We start from the raw sequence: 16,358 nt of genomic DNA, 5'->3' as shown, positions 1-16,358 counted from the left end.
ACCCAAAAAGTTTGGTTGATTAGTCTGTGGCATTCTGTTAAACTGTTGCTTATGGCGGTCTCTGTGAGCTTCTCAGCGACATTCAGCCAGCCAGGTATCCTGCCTGCAGTAGATGGAATGTGGCAATGGAACGCTGGCTGCGCGTGTCATAATAGGCTCTGAGCCTTTATATACCTGTGCACAGCAGCAGCCACCTTCAGTCTGCTGCTGGACAGCCAGCAGCAGCAGCAGCAGGAGAGGTATGTAATCAGGAGCCCTCCTGCTAAGGGTAGACAGCTGCTCGTTCCACCCCACCCCCCGCCTTAATTGGTTCTCCTCCCTTCCAACGGTGTTGAGGCGGGTGGGAACAGCAGGGGGTGAAGGTGCTGTGTTTAAAGAGGTGGAGTTATGCAGATCTAAAACGCGTGGATTGCAGCAGCAGCAAGCCGAAAAGTGCAGGCATGTAAGGGATCTAGAGGTTGACAACATGTCTTCTTAACGGGAGTCCAGGAGCTCATCTCCACAAATGGACTTTTCAGGATCCTTGGGTGGCTCCGTAGTTTGAAACCAATTCTGGTTATCGCTTCTCGGCCTTTTGGCTAAGATCAAGTGTAGTATCTGTTCTTATCAGTTTAATATCTGATACGTCCCCTATCTGGGGACCATATATTAAATGGATTTTTAGAACAGGGAGATGGAAAAAGAGCTTGCTCTGTCCACTCCACGCATTGACCTGGTATTGCAGTATCTCCAGGACCGGTGCACCCCTTCTTTAATGCAGTTTCTAAAATCAGAAAGAATTGAATTCAATGTTTTTTGTTCATTTTGCTTGTTTGTCGGATTTTGGGATGGACTCTTTGGCTTTGCTTTTCTTCTCCTCATTGGATTTTTCATGTTCAAAGTTGCAGAAGCCAGATTACAAGCTCATTTTGGTTCAACTTCAGCAACTGTGCATTGCATTGCCATGTAATGTGATGCAATGCTATCTTTCTAGCTCTCCCTTTTTACTTCCTTTTGGATAAACAGACATATTAGGCAAGCATTTTGGAGCTTTCACCTAAATAACTACAGGTGGTGAGATAAGCTGCACAATATAATTGACCTTTCAGTATATTGTTGCACACACACCATCTATTTAGCAAATGCCCTTGTTATCAACAGCAGCCTTTTAAACTCACCTGAGCTAACAGGTATGTGCGCTGGTTACTCTGCTGCGCTTAAAATTTCTTTTTTGGTTTGCTACAATGCCTTTTCTGAAACGTTGTCTCCTTCTGCTGGAACACTGACTTCTTTCATTTAATGCCTGCAGACTATAAAAGAGAACCCAACCCAAAAAGTTTGGTTGATTAGTCTGTGGCATTCTGTTAAACTGTTGCTTATGGCGGTCTCTGTGAGCTTCTCAGCGACATTCAGCCAGCCAGGTATCCTGCCTGCAGTAGATGGAATGTGGCAATGGAACGCTGGCTGCGCGTGTCATAATAGGCTCTGAGCCTTTATATACCTGTGCACAGCAGCAGCCACCTTCAGTCTGCTGCTGGACAGCCAGCAGCAGCAGCAGCAGGAGAGGTATGTAATCAGGAGCCCTCCTGCTAAGGGTAGACAGCTGCTCGTTCCACCCCACCCCCCGCCTTAATTGGTTCTCCTCCCTTCCAACGGTGTTGAGGCGGGTGGGAACAGCAGGGGGTGAAGGTGCTGTGTTTAAAGAGGTGGAGTTATGCAGATCTAAAACGCGTGGATTGCAGCAGCAGCAAGCCGAAAAGTGCAGGCATGTAAGGGATCTAGAGGTTGACAACATGTCTTCTTAACGGGAGTCCAGGAGCTCATCTCCACAAATGGACTTTTCAGGATCCTTGGGTGGCTCCGTAGTTTGAAACCAATTCTGGTTATCGCTTCTCGGCCTTTTGGCTAAGATCAAGTGTAGTATCTGTTCTTATCAGTTTAATATCTGATACGTCCCCTATCTGGGGACCATATATTAAATGGATTTTTAGAACAGGGAGATGGAAAAAGAGCTTGCTCTGTCCACTCCACGCATTGACCTGGTATTGCAGTATCTCCAGGACCGGTGCACCCCTTCTTTAATGCAGTTTCTAAAATCAGAAAGAATTGAATTCAATGTTTTTTGTTCATTTTGCTTGTTTGTCGGATTTTGGGATGGACTCTTTGGCTTTGCTTTTCTTCTCCTCATTGGATTTTTCATGTTCAAAGTTGCAGAAGCCAGATTACAAGCTCATTTTGGTTCAACTTCAGCAACTGTGCATTGCATTGCCATGTAATGTGATGCAATGCTATCTTTCTAGCTCTCCCTTTTTACTTCCTTTTGGATAAACAGACATATTAGGCAAGCATTTTGGAGCTTTCACCTAAATAACTACAGGTGGTGAGATAAGCTGCACAATATAATTGACCTTTCAGTATATTGTTGCACACACACCATCTATTTAGCAAATGCCCTTGTTATCAACAGCAGCCTTTTAAACTCACCTGAGCTAACAGGTATGTGCGCTGGTTACTCTGCTGCGCTTAAAATTTCTTTTTTGGTTTGCTACAATGCCTTTTCTGAAACGTTGTCTCCTTCTGCTGGAACACTGACTTCTTTCATTTAATGCCTGCAGACTATAAAAGAGAACCCAACCCAAAAAGTTTGGTTGATTAGTCTGTGGCATTCTGTTAAACTGTTGCTTATGGCGGTCTCTGTGAGCTTCTCAGCGACATTCAGCCAGCCAGGTATCCTGCCTGCAGTAGATGGAATGTGGCAATGGAACGCTGGCTGCGCGTGTCATAATAGGCTCTGAGCCTTTATATACCTGTGCACAGCAGCAGCCACCTTCAGTCTGCTGCTGGACAGCCAGCAGCAGCAGCAGCAGCAGGAGAGGTATGTAATCAGGAGCCCTCCTGCTAAGGGTAGACAGCTGCTCGTTCCACCCCACCCCCCGCCTTAATTGGTTCTCCTCCCTTCCAACGGTGTTGAGGCGGGTGGGAACAGCAGGGGGTGAAGGTGCTGTGTTTAAAGAGGTGGAGTTATGCAGATCTAAAACGCGTGGATTGCAGCAGCAGCAAGCCGAAAAGTGCAGGCATGTAAGGGATCTAGAGGTTGACAACATGTCTTCTTAACGGGAGTCCAGGAGCTCATCTCCACAAATGGACTTTTCAGGATCCTTGGGTGGCTCCGTAGTTTGATACCAATTCTGGTTATCGCTTCTCGGCCTTTTGGCTAAGATCAAGTGTAGTATCTGTTCTTATCAGTTTAATATCTGATACGTCCCCTATCTGGGGACCATATATTAAATGGATTTTTAGAACAGGGAGATGGAAAAAGAGCTTGCTCTGTCCACTCCACGCATTGACCTGGTATTGCAGTATCTCCAGGACCGGTGCACCCCTTCTTTAATGCAGTTTCTAAAATCAGAAAGAATTGAATTCAATGTTTTTTGTTCATTTTGCTTGTTTGTCGGATTTTGGGATGGACTCTTTGGCTTTGCTTTTCTTCTCCTCATTGGATTTTTCATGTTCAAAGTTGCAGAAGCCAGATTACAAGCTCATTTTGGTTCAACTTCAGCAACTGTGCATTGCATTGCCATGTAATGTGATGCAATGCTATCTTTCTAGCTCTCCCTTTTTACTTCCTTTTGGATAAACAAACATATTAGGCAAGCATTTTGGAGCTTTCACCTAAATAACTACAGGTGATGAGATAAGCTGCACAATATAATTGACCTTTCAGTATATTGTTGCACACACACCATCTATTTAGCAAATGCCCTTGTTATCAACAGCAGCCTTTTAAACTCACCTGAGCTAACAGGTATGTGCGCTGGTTACTCTGCTGCGCTTAAAATTTCTTTTTTGGTTTGCTACAATGCCTTTTCTGAAACGTTGTCTCCTTCTGCTGGAACACTGACTTCTTTCATTTAATGCCTGCAGACTATAAAAGAGAACCCAACCCAAAAAGTTTGGTTGATTAGTCTGTGGCATTCTGTTAAACTGTTGCTTATGGCGGTCTCTGTGAGCTTCTCAGCGACATTCAGCCAGCCAGGTATCCTGCCTGCAGTAGATGGAATGTGGCAATGGAACGCTGGCTGCGCATGTCATAATAGGCTCTGAGCCTTTATATACCTGTGCACAGCAGCAGCCACCTTCAGTCTGCTGCTGGACAGCCAGCAGCAGCAGCAGCAGGAGAGGTATGTAATCAGGAGCCCTCCTGCTAAGGGTAGACAGCTGCTCGTTCCACCCCACCCCCCGCCTTAATTGGTTCTCCTCCCTTCCAACGGTGTTGAGGCGGGTGGGAACAGCAGGGGGTGAAGGTGCTGTGTTTAAAGAGGTGGAGTTATGCAGATCTAAAACGCGTGGATTGCAGCAGCAGCAAGCCGAAAAGTGCAGGCATGTAAGGGATCTAGAGGTTGACAACATGTCTTCTTAACGGGAGTCCAGGAGCTCATCTCCACAAATGGACTTTTCAGGATCCTTGGGTGGCTCCGTAGTTTGAAACCAATTCTGGTTATCGCTTCTCGGCCTTTTGGCTAAGATCAAGTGTAGTATCTGTTCTTATCAGTTTAATATCTGATACGTCCCCTATCTGGGGACCATATATTAAATGGATTTTTAGAACAGGGAGATGGAAAAAGAGCTTGCTCTGTCCACTCCACGCATTGACCTGGTATTGCAGTATCTCCAGGACCGGTGCACCCCTTCTTTAATGCAGTTTCTAAAATCAGAAAGAATTGAATTCAATGTTTTTTGTTCATTTTGCTTGTTTGTCGGATTTTGGGATGGACTCTTTGGCTTTGCTTTTCTTCTCCTCATTGGATTTTTCATGTTCAAAGTTGCAGAAGCCAGATTACAAGCTCATTTTGGTTCAACTTCAGCAACTGTGCATTGCATTGCCATGTAATGTGATGCAATGCTATCTTTCTAGCTCTCCCTTTTTACTTCCTTTTGGATAAACAGACATATTAGGCAAGCATTTTGGAGCTTTCACCTAAATAACTACAGGTGGTGAGATAAGCTGCACAATATAATTGACCTTTCAGTATATTGTTGCACACACACCATCTATTTAGCAAATGCCCGTGTTATCAACAGCAGCCTTTTAAACTCACCTGAGCTAACAGGTATGTGCGCTGGTTACTCTGCTGCGCTTAAAATTTCTTTTTTGGTTTGCTACAATGCCTTTTCTGAAACGTTGTCTCCTTCTGCTGGAACACTGACTTCTTTCATTTAATGCCTGCAGACTATAAAAGAGAACCCAACCCAAAATGTTTGGTTGATTAGTCTGTGGCATTCTGTTAAACTGTTGCTTATGGCGGTCTCTGTGAGCTTCTCAGCGACATTCAGCCAGCCAGGTATCCTGCCTGCAGTAGATGGAATGTGGCAATGGAACGCTGGCTGCGCGTGTCATAATAGGCTCTGAGCCTTTATATACCTGTGCACAGCAGCAGCCACCTTCAGTCTGCTGCTGGACAGCCAGCAGCAGCAGCAGCAGGAGAGGTATGTAATCAGGAGCCCTCCTGCTAAGGGTAGACAGCTGCTCGTTCCACCCCACCCCCCGCCTTAATTGGTTCTCCTCCCTTCCAACGGTGTTGAGGCGGGTGGGAACAGCAGGGGGTGAAGGTGCTGTGTTTAAAGAGGTGGAGTTATGCAGATCTAAAACGCGTGGATTGCAGCAGCAGCAAGCCGAAAAGTGCAGGCATGTAAGGGATCTAGAGGTTGACAACATGTCTTCTTAACGGGAGTCCAGGAGCTCATCTCCACAAATGGACTTTTCAGGATCCTTGGGTGGCTCCGTAGTTTGAAACCAATTCTGGTTATCGCTTCTCGGCCTTTTGGCTAAGATCAAGTGTAGTATCTGTTCTTATCAGTTTAATATCTGATACGTCCCCTATCTGGGGACCATATATTAAATGGATTTTTAGAACAGGGAGATGGAAAAAGAGCTTGCTCTGTCCACTCCACGCATTGACCTGGTATTGCAGTATCTCCAGGACCGGTGCACCCCTTCTTTAATGCAGTTTCTAAAATCAGAAAGAATTGAATTCAATGTTTTTTGTTCATTTTGCTTGTTTGTCGGATTTTGGGATGGACTCTTTGGCTTTGCTTTTCTTCTCCTCATTGGATTTTTCATGTTCAAAGTTGCAGAAGCCAGATTACAAGCTCATTTTGGTTCAACTTCAGCAACTGTGCATTGCATTGCCATGTAATGTGATGCAATGCTATCTTTCTAGCTCTCCCTTTTTACTTCCTTTTGGATAAACAGACATATTAGGCAAGCATTTTGGAGCTTTCACCTAAATAACTACAGGTGGTGAGATAAGCTGCACAATATAATTGACCTTTCAGTATATTGTTGCACACACACCATCTATTTAGCAAATGCCCGTGTTATCAACAGCAGCCTTTTAAACTCACCTGAGCTAACAGGTATGTGCGCTGGTTACTCTGCTGCGCTTAAAATTTCTTTTTTGGTTTGCTACAATGCCTTTTCTGAAACGTTGTCTCCTTCTGCTGGAACACTGACTTCTTTCATTTAATGCCTGCAGACTATAAAAGAGAACCCAACCCAAAATGTTTGGTTGATTAGTCTGTGGCATTCTGTTAAACTGTTGCTTATGGCGGTCTCTGTGAGCTTCTCAGCGACATTCAGCCAGCCAGGTATCCTGCCTGCAGTAGATGGAATGTGGCAATGGAACGCTGGCTGCGCGTGTCATAATAGGCTCTGAGCCTTTATATACCTGTGCACAGCAGCAGCCACCTTCAGTCTGCTGCTGGACAGCCAGCAGCAGCAGCAGCAGGAGAGGTATGTAATCAGGAGCCCTCCTGCTAAGGGTAGACAGCTGCTCGTTCCACCCCACCCCCCGCCTTAATTGGTTCTCCTCCCTTCCAACGGTGTTGAGGCGGGTGGGAACAGCAGGGGGTGAAGGTGCTGTGTTTAAAGAGGTGGAGTTATGCAGATCTAAAACGCGTGGATTGCAGCAGCAGCAAGCCGAAAAGTGCAGGCATGTAAGGGATCTAGAGGTTGACAACATGTCTTCTTAACGGGAGTCCAGGAGCTCATCTCCACAAATGGACTTTTCAGGATCCTTGGGTGGCTCCGTAGTTTGAAACCAATTCTGGTTATCGCTTCTCGGCCTTTTGGCTAAGATCAAGTGTAGTATCTGTTCTTATCAGTTTAATATCTGATACGTCCCCTATCTGGGGACCATATATTAAATGGATTTTTAGAACAGGGAGATGGAAAAAGAGCTTGCTCTGTTCACTCCACGCATTGACCTGGTATTGCAGTATCTCCAGGACCGGTGCACCCCTTCTTTAATGCAGTTTCTAAAATCAGAAAGAATTGAATTCAATGTTTTTTGTTCATTTTGCTTGTTTGTCGGATTTTGGGATGGACTCTTTGGCTTTGCTTTTCTTCTCCTCATTGGATTTTTCATGTTCAAAGTTGCAGAAGCCAGATTACAAGCTCATTTTGGTTCAACTTCAGCAACTGTGCATTGCATTGCCATGTAATGTGATGCAATACTATCTTTCTAGCTCTCCCTTTTTACTTCCTTTTGGATAAACAGACATATTAGGCAAGCATTTTGGAGCTTTCACCTAAATAACTACAGGTGGTGAGATAAGCTGCACAATATAATTGACCTTTCAGTATATTGTTGCACACACACCATCTATTTAGCAAATGCCCTTGTTATCAACAGCAGCCTTTTAAACTCACCTGAGCTAACAGGTATGTGCGCTGGTTACTCTGCTGCGCTTAAAATTTATTTTTTGGTTTGCTACAATGCCTTTTCTGAAACGTTGTCTCCTTCTGCTGGAACACTGACTTCTTTCATTTAATGCCTGCAGACTATAAAAGAGAACCCAACCCAAAAAGTTTGGTTGATTAGTCTGTGGCATTCTGTTAAACTGTTGCTTATGGCGGTCTCTGTGAGCTTCTCAGCGACATTCAGCCAGCCAGGTATCCTGCCTGCAGTAGATGGAATGTGGCAATGGAACGCTGGCTGCGCGTGTCATAATAGGCTCTGAGCCTTTATATACCTGTGCACAGCAGCAGCCACCTTCAGTCTGCTGCTGGACAGCCAGCAGCAGCAGCAGCAGGAGAGGTATGTAATCAGGAGCCCTCCTGCTAAGGGTAGACAGCTGCTCGTTCCACCCCACCCCCCGCCTTAATTGGTTCTCCTCCCTTCCAACGGTGTTGAGGCGGGTGGGAACAGCAGGGGGTGAAGGTGCTGTGTTTAAAGAGGTGGAGTTATGCAGATCTAAAACGCGTGGATTGCAGCAGCAGCAAGCCGAAAAGTGCAGGCATGTAAGGGATCTAGAGGTTGACAACATGTCTTCTTAACGGGAGTCCAGGAGCTCATCTCCACAAATGGACTTTTCAGGATCCTTGGGTGGCTCCGTAGTTTGAAACCAATTCTGGTTATCGCTTCTCGGCCTTTTGGCTAAGATCAAGTGTAGTATCTGTTCTTATCAGTTTAATATCTGATACGTCCCCTATCTGGGGACCATATATTAAATGGATTTTTAGAACAGGGAGATAGAAAAAGAGCTTGCTCTGTCCACTCCACGCATTGACCTGGTATTGCAGTATCCCCAGGACCGGTGCACCCCTTCTTTAATGCAGTTTCTAAAATCAGAAAGAATTGAATTCAATGTTTTTTGTTCATTTTGCTTGTTTGTCGGATTTTGGGATGGACTCTTTGGCTTTGCTTTTCTTCTCCTCATTGGATTTTTCATGTTCAAAGTTGCAGAAGCCAGATTACAAGCTCATTTTGGTTCAACTTCAGCAACTGTGCATTGCATTGCCATGTAATGTGATGCAATGCTATCTTTCTAGCTCTCCCTTTTTACTTCCTTTTGGATAAACAGACATATTAGGCAAGCATTTTGGAGCTTTCACCTAAATAACTACAGGTGGTGAGATAAGCTGCACAATATAATTGACCTTTCAGTATATTGTTGCACACACACCATCTATTTAGCAAATGCCCTTGTTATCAACAGCAGCCTTTTAAACTCACCTGAGCTAACAGGTATGTGCGCTGGTTACTCTGCTGCGCTTAAAATTTCTTTTTTGGTTTGCTACAATGCCTTTTCTGAAACGTTGTCTCCTTCTGCTGGAACACTGACTTCTTTCATTTAATGCCTGCAGACTATAAAAGAGAACCCAACCCAAAAAGTTTGGCTGATTAGTCTGTGGCATTCTGTTAAACTGTTGCTTATGGCGGTCTCTGTGAGCTTCTCAGCGACATTCAGCCAGCCAGGTATCCTGCCTGCAGTAGATGGAATGTGGCAATGGAACGCTGGCTGCGCGTGTCATAATAGGCTCTGAGCCTTTATATACCTGTGCACAGCAGCAGCCACCTTCAGTCTGCTGCTGGACAGCCAGCAGCAGCAGCAGCAGGAGAGGTATGTAATCAGGAGCCCTCCTGCTAAGGGTAGACAGCTGCTCGTTCCACTCCACCCCCCGCCTTAATTGGTTCTCCTCCCTTCCAACGGTGTTGAGGCGGGTGGGAACAGCAGGGGGTGAAGGTGCTGTGTTTAAAGAGGTGGAGTTATGCAGATCTAAAACGCGTGGATTGCAGCAGCAGCAAGCCGAAAAGTGCAGGCATGTAAGGGATCTAGAGGTTGACAACATGTCTTCTTAACGGGAGTCCAGGAGCTCATCTCCACAAATGGACTTTTCAGGATCCTTGGGTGGCTCCGTAGTTTGAAACCAATTCTGGTTATCGCTTCTCGGCCTTTTGGCTTAGATCTTGTATCTGGTCAGAAGGATCCTATAGTGTCTCCCCCTCGGCCTTGCAGCATCGCCACTTAGGTGGCTTAAGCTGCCTGCTGCTATTGGGGGGGGTCCAGAGGAAACGAGAGGTGATAATGGGCGTCAAGATTCGCTATGCCGGGACCGATGATATTCGGGTCAAAAATGCTTTTCGCATTGATATTGAGGAGTCGAGGAGGAATTTCTTTAACCTGCAGTTCTTGGTGGAAGTCGTCATCTTCAAGATTTTGAATGTTGGTCGTGGAGACATCATTTGCCTACAGGAGTTCCCAAAGAATGGCCGGTACGTTTTAGTCCTTGATCGTATGGCAGCTTGCCAGAATCTTTTCAAGACTCTAAAGGATCAGCAAGCCTTGGATCATCCGGCTCTTGATGGGCTTACATTTACGGTATTGTATACTAAGGGGGAAGTGCCAGTTGTTGTGTTTATGCACAACCCCCTTGTGGATGTGGAGGACATTACTAGATTCCTGAACCGTCATTGCAGCTATGTGTCCTACTCACACAAGGTGAGGAATGAGGTGGGCTTGTGGACTGGCAAACACAAGTTTTTTGTACGGTTCCAGGAGGACCCCCAGGGACCTGGGGGTATCCACTACCCTCCCCTCAGTTTTGCCATCGGGAGGGATAGAGGGTATATGTATTTTCCTGGTGCTCCGCGGTTTTGCAGGAAGTGTAAATCCTTTGGACACTACCAAGAGGACTGCACGGTGGAGAAGTTTTGTGGGAAATGCAATAAAGAGGGTCATCTGGCAATGGAGTGTACTAACTCCATGGTTTGTAATGCATGTGGCGAGGAGGGACACGCTTTCAAGGACTGTCCCCATCGTTCCAGGTCATATGCAGAGGCCGTGTCCCCACGTCCTACTACTGCCGCCACTATTGGTGAGGCGATCGAGGCAGTAAGGGACTTCATGGAAGAGATGGAGCAAGCACCCGATCCTGCTGGTGGAAGCGCTGTTGAGATAGAGCCTGCAGATATGTCAATTCTGCTTGATGTGAGTGGTGAGGGAGAAGTGAGCGGTTCACTCTCCACAACGCCGGTGTTGGCTTTGGAAAGCTCAGAGGCAATTCATGAAGGTGGTGGTGGCCAGGGTGACTTCACCGGGGCTGTGGTGAGGCCCCCTGATGAGGACTCTGATGTGTCTTCTGCAAAGAAGTTCCGGCCAGATTTTTCACCTGCCAGTATTGGGAGCATCAGCCCCTTAAGTGATAGGAGCTATCCCGAGAGCTACAGTGCCTCTCCTAGGAGGTCTTTTTTGGAGGAGGCGGCCAGCATTCTCTGCTTAACATCAGGAATCGAGTTTCAAGACGAGAAAGGTTGACTCTTCGGTGGGGGGTATGTTCTTTTTTACCGAATATGGTTAAAAAATGGGCTCCAACATGGGCTGTAGTGTACTGTCAATAAATGTAAGGCTTATAAAATCTAAGCCTAGAAGATTGGCTATACTGGAAGAACTAAAAAATCTTGGAGCAAATATTTACTGTCTGCAAGAGTGCGGAATTGAAGAGTCACCTCCTGAAAAGGACTGGGTATATGGGCATAGCATTTGGTCAGGTTCAATGACAAACAAAAATGATGGTGTGGGGATTTTGTTGGGGAATAGGGATTTAAGTTTTGAAAATTATATGGTGGTGGAGCCAGGTCGTTGTATAATGGCAGTGGTTAAGGGGAGAGGGTGGAGGGTGAAAATTGTTAACGTGTATTGTCCAATTAACAAAGGGGATAGGTTAGCACTATTAGAGAAAATACGTTTATTTTTGCCTGGAAGGATTCCAATATTATTAGTTGGTGATTTCAATTGTGTTTCTGAAGGGGAAATTGATGTCACAGGTAAGGTCCTTAATCAAATTACATCTGATTTTTCTTTTTTAGATGCAGCGGAATTTTTGAGTAAGCCACCACCGGCCACATATAGAGCTGATAGGGGAGGAATAGTGTCCAGGATTGACCGCATGCTGTATACAAATAGAGGTTTGGTGTGTAAATTTTTTAAACAGCATGTTTTTTCTTTCACAGACCATGAATGTTTGTGGGGTATGTTTGAAGGTGATAAAAAAATGGTGCATGGTGTTGGGGTATGGAAGCTAAATGTTAGGTTGTTAGAGGATGTTAGGGTTATGAGAGACTTCGAAAGTAAGTATGAATGGTGGAGGTCTAGGAAAAATAATTTTGTGGATGTGACTGTATGGTGGGATTGGGTGAAAGTGGAAATTAAGAATTTTTTTAGGAGGTGGGGTTATAAAAAAGCAGCAATTGAAAGAGGCAGATTTAAAGATTTAAATATGAGGATTGAGTGGTTACATAAAATGAGTATGAAAGGAATTGATGTTAGTGATCAACTCAGAGGAGCGAGAGATGAGATGAAGCGTGTTTTGGAAAAGCGTGGGAAGGAAATTATTTTTAGGACGAGAGTTGAGCATTTGGATATGGATGAGAAGTGTACGAGGTACTTTTTTAAAAAAATGTGCAGTAAAAAAGATGAGTTGGATGAGGTTGTAAATGATAATGGTATGACTGTGGTTGGAAGGGAAGTGTTGGATGAGGTACATAGTTTCTATAGTAGTTTATTTGAGTCTAAATGGGTGGATGGGGGTTTGAAAGAGCATGTGTTAGGTATGTTGGAGAGTCAGCTTGAAGCAGGGGAACGTGAATGTTTGAGTGAGGATATTGTTTTTGATGAGGTCAAAAAGGCGGTGGATGGTGCGAAAAAGAATAAAACACCTGGGAAAGATGGGTTGCCTGTGGAGTTTTATGTAAAAGCATGGGATGTGATTGGTGTTGATTTTGTGGAGGTATGTCAATATATGTGGATGAATGGTGTACTTTGTAATTCCATGAAAGAAGGAGTAGTTGTTTTACTATGTAAGAAGGGTGAGAAAAAGAATTTGCGTAATTGGAGGCCGATTACATTACTCAATGCAGATTATAAAGTCTTTAGCAAAATTCTGGCTAACCGTATGCGTGGGGTGATTGGAAGTGTGGTTGGTGATGATCAAGTGTGCGCGGTGCCAGGTAGGTGTATGACTGATAACCTCTTGTTGTTGCGGGACGTAATTGGAGATTGTATGTTTAGGAAGGGGAAATGTATGGTTTTTTGTGTGGATTTTGAGAAAGCTTTTGATAGAGTGTCGCATGCGTTTATGTTTGAGGTGTTAGTTAGGATGGGTTTTCCTAGTGTTTTTGTGAATGCCATAAGGTGTTTGTATGATGGTGTGGTGAGTGAAGTGTTACTGAATGGATGTTTGAGTGAGAAGGTGTGCATAAAATCAGGGGTCAGGCAGGGGTGTCCGTTGTCCCCTGTCCTGTTTATAAGTGTGATTGAGCCCCTGTTGTGCATGATTCGGAAAGAGAAAGTGATGAATGGTCTTCTGATCCCAGGGAGTGGTGGAAAGACTGTAAAGGTAATGGGGTATATGGACGATGTTGTTGTGGTGAGTGATAATATGGCTGCTATGAATCGAGCAAGGTTGCTTTTAGATTTCTTTTGTGGTGCATCTGGTTTTAGGGTGAATTGGGGGAAGTGTAGCTTTAAGTGTTTCGGGGATTCGAGTGTTAGGATGGATGGTGTGATATGTGAAGAAGGTGCTATTAAGGTTTTGGGGGTGTGGTTTAACAAAGATCTGAAAGGGAATGAGAGTTGGGATGAATGCGGTAAGAGGATTGAACAGAAGTTAAATTTTTGGAGGTTGCGGGACTTGACATTGTCAGGCAAAGTCCTTATTATTAAGTCAGTGATTCTTCCTATGTTACTTTTTGTGTCAGTGGTTTTTCCAGCCCCTTATAGGGGTTTTAGGCGGATTGAGAAGCTAATTTTTACGTTTTATTTGGGAAGTAAGATGGAAAAACTTAAAAGGGAATATTTGTGTAAGTTACGTGAACATGGGGGAATGGATTTCCCAAATTTTGAATTTTGTCTTGGTTTAAATTATATTAAAACAGTGGTTGTTCTGTTAGGTAGGGATAACAAGACGGCTTTTATGATTAAATATATGGCTGGATGGATGTTGTTTGGGTTGAAATGGATGAGAAGGGATGCAAGAGTGCCTGTTTCGTTTAAATGTCCAGTGTGGTATGAGTTTGTTGAAAAATTTGTTGTCAAGCATGATTTGTTGGATGTTCCTATGGGTGATTTCAAAGTGATAAGGAATGTAAGGAGAAGGATGCGTGTTAGAGAGTTTGAATGTAACATTAGGGGCTTGAGATCGAGTGAAGCGTTGTGTGTATGGAGGAACCTGAGTATAAAAGGAATATCGAATAGGCAGCGTGATATCGTATGGATGAGTTTGCATGAGATTTTGCCTGTGAGAGAGGTACAGAAGAGGAGGGATCTGATTAGAACAGAGGTATGTCCGAGGGATGGATGTGGGGCGAGTGAAACTGTTATGCATTTGGTTTGGAATTGTGATTATGCTCAGAGTGTTTGGAAGGGAGTGGGTGGTTTATGCAAGGAACTAGCGGGCGTGAATTTTATAAATTGGAGAGTGGTAATGTTTGGGATGGGTGCAAGTAGCCGGGTGAAAGAGAGATTGTTGTGGTTGATAATGGCATGTGTAATAGAAAGTCTGTGGGACGTTAGGAATTTGTGTTTATTTAAAAGGAAAATAATCTCAGTTAATAATTGTGTTAGGATGGTTTTGTCAAGGTTATACATAGTTTATTTATGGGACAGCCGTGGCGGTGGTGGCTCTGATTCAGAAGGTTTTTGGAAAGTCAAAAAATGGAGGTCACTGGTAAAGTACCAGTAAGTCCTTGTTTAAGTGTTGTGATCTGTCTTTTTTTATGATAATGGTATGTTTTATAGTTTTTTTGTCCATTCAAAAGGTATTACAACTGTTTCAGTATAAAGTTATAAATATGAAATAAAGAAAGTACCATTATGATGTAAGACTGGGCAACGTAGTATGAGTTTTTATACTATTGATTGTTGCTTGAAAAATTTTACTGAATGGTATAAAAAAAAAAAAAAAAAAAATCTGTTATTATCAGTTTAATATCTGATACGTCCCCTATCTGGGGACCATATATTAAATGGATTTTTAGAACAGGGAGATGGAAAAAGAGCTTGCTCTGTCCACTCCACGCATTGACCTGGTATTGCAGTATCTCCAGGACCGGTGCACCCCTTCTTTAATGCAGTTTCTAAAATCAGAAAGAATTGAATTCAATGTTTTTTGTTCATTTTGCTTGTTTGTCGGATTTTGGGATGGACTCTTTGGCTTTGCTTTTCTTCTCCTCATTGGATTTTTCATGTTCAAAGTTGCAGAAGCCAGATTACAAGCTCATTTTGGTTCAACTTCAGCAACTGTGCATTGCATTGCCATGTAATGTGATGCAATGCTATCTTTCTAGCTCTCCCTTTTTACTTCCTTTTGGATAAACAGACATATTAGGCAAGCATTTTGGAGCTTTCACCTAAATAACTACAGGTGGTGAGATAAGCTGCACAATATAATTGACCTTTCAGTATATTGTTGCACACACACCATCTATTTAGCAAATGCCCTTGTTATCAACAGCAGCCTTTTAAACTCACCTGAGCTAACAGGTATGTGCGCTGGTTACTCTGCTGCGCTTAAAATTTCTTTTTTGGTTTGCTACAATGCCTTTTCTGAAACGTTGTCTCCTTCTGCTGGAACACTGACTTCTTTCATTTAATGCCTGCAGACTATAAAAGAGAACCCAACCCAAAAAGTTTGGTTGATTAGTCTGTGGCATTCTGTTAAACTGTTGCTTATGGCGGTCTCTGTGAGCTTCTCAGCGACATTCAGCCAGCCAGGTATCCTGCCTGCAGTAGATGGAATGTGGCAATGGAACGCTGGCTGCGCGTGTCATAATAGGCTCTGAGCCTTTATATACCTGTGCACAGCAGCAGCCACCTTCAATCTGCTGCTGGACAGCCAGCAGCAGCAGCAGCAGGAGAGGTATGTAATCAGGAGCCCTCCTGCTAAGGGTAGACAGCTGCTCGTTCCACCCCACCCCCCGCCTTAATTGGTTCTCCTCCCTTCCAACGGTGTTGAGGCGGGTGGGAACAGCAGGGGGTGAAGGTGCTGTGTTTAAAGAGGTGGAGTTATGCAGATCTAAAACGCGTGGATTGCAGCAGCAGCAAGCCGAAAAGTGCAGGCATGTAAGGGATCTAGAGGTTGACAACATGTCTTCTTAACGGGAGTCCAGGAGCTCATCTCCACAAATGGACTTTTCAGGATCCTTGGGTGGCTCCGTAGTTTGAAACCAATTCTGGTTATCGCTTCTCGGCCTTTTGGCTAAGATCAAGTGTAGTATCTGTTCTTATCAGTTTAATATCTGATACGTCCCCTATCTGGGGACCATATATTAAATGGATTTTTAGAACAGGGAGATGGAAAAAGAGCTTGCTCTGTCCACTCCACGCATTGACCTGGTATTGCAGTATCTCCAGGACCGGTGCACCCCTTCTTTAATGCAGTTTCTAAAATCAGAAAGAATTGAATTCAATGTTTTTTGTTCATTTTGCTTGTTTGTCGGATTTTGGGATGGACTCTTTGGCTTTGCTTTTCTTCTCCTCATTGGATTTTTCATGTTCAAAGTTGCAGAAGCCAGATTACAAGCTCATTTTGGTTCAAC

At 44.2% G+C, this 16,358-nt stretch overlaps 9 non-coding genes across 9 annotated transcripts; all 9 read left to right on the top strand.

Moving 5' to 3' along the window:
• Positions 1–558: 558 nt before the first annotated feature.
• On the top strand, positions 559–749 carry LOC141212209 (U2 spliceosomal RNA). Its single transcript, XR_012282023.1, has one exon. It is a non-coding gene; the product is annotated as a U2 spliceosomal RNA (small nuclear RNA).
• A 1,115-nt stretch (positions 750–1,864) lies between these two features.
• Positions 1,865–2,055, top strand: LOC141212208 (U2 spliceosomal RNA). Its single transcript, XR_012282022.1, has one exon. It is a non-coding gene; the product is annotated as a U2 spliceosomal RNA (small nuclear RNA).
• A 1,118-nt stretch (positions 2,056–3,173) lies between these two features.
• LOC141212206 (U2 spliceosomal RNA) lies at positions 3,174–3,364 on the top strand. The gene has a single exon (XR_012282021.1). It is a non-coding gene; the product is annotated as a U2 spliceosomal RNA (small nuclear RNA).
• A 1,115-nt stretch (positions 3,365–4,479) lies between these two features.
• LOC141212205 (U2 spliceosomal RNA) lies at positions 4,480–4,670 on the top strand. Its single transcript, XR_012282020.1, has one exon. It is a non-coding gene; the product is annotated as a U2 spliceosomal RNA (small nuclear RNA).
• A 1,115-nt stretch (positions 4,671–5,785) lies between these two features.
• Positions 5,786–5,976, top strand: LOC141212204 (U2 spliceosomal RNA). The gene has a single exon (XR_012282019.1). It is a non-coding gene; the product is annotated as a U2 spliceosomal RNA (small nuclear RNA).
• Positions 5,977–7,091: 1,115 nt separating this feature from the next.
• On the top strand, positions 7,092–7,282 carry LOC141211455 (U2 spliceosomal RNA). The gene has a single exon (XR_012281429.1). It is a non-coding gene; the product is annotated as a U2 spliceosomal RNA (small nuclear RNA).
• A 1,115-nt stretch (positions 7,283–8,397) lies between these two features.
• LOC141211535 (U2 spliceosomal RNA) lies at positions 8,398–8,588 on the top strand. Its single transcript, XR_012281507.1, has one exon. It is a non-coding gene; the product is annotated as a U2 spliceosomal RNA (small nuclear RNA).
• A 6,101-nt stretch (positions 8,589–14,689) lies between these two features.
• LOC141211795 (U2 spliceosomal RNA) lies at positions 14,690–14,883 on the top strand. Its single transcript, XR_012281712.1, has one exon. It is a non-coding gene; the product is annotated as a U2 spliceosomal RNA (small nuclear RNA).
• A 1,115-nt stretch (positions 14,884–15,998) lies between these two features.
• On the top strand, positions 15,999–16,189 carry LOC141212203 (U2 spliceosomal RNA). The gene has a single exon (XR_012282018.1). It is a non-coding gene; the product is annotated as a U2 spliceosomal RNA (small nuclear RNA).
• The last annotated feature ends 169 nt before the right edge of the window (positions 16,190–16,358 follow it).

The sequence above is a fragment of the Phyllobates terribilis genome, unplaced genomic scaffold, assembly GCF_046119375.1.
Source record: "Phyllobates terribilis strain yellow unplaced genomic scaffold, ASM4611937v1 Scaffold_170__1_contigs__length_4071412, whole genome shotgun sequence".
NCBI classification, from domain to species: domain Eukaryota; kingdom Metazoa; phylum Chordata; class Amphibia; order Anura; family Dendrobatidae; genus Phyllobates; species Phyllobates terribilis.
The sequence above is the reverse complement of the archived record's forward strand: the minus strand, read 5'-3'. Positions and strand labels throughout refer to the sequence as shown.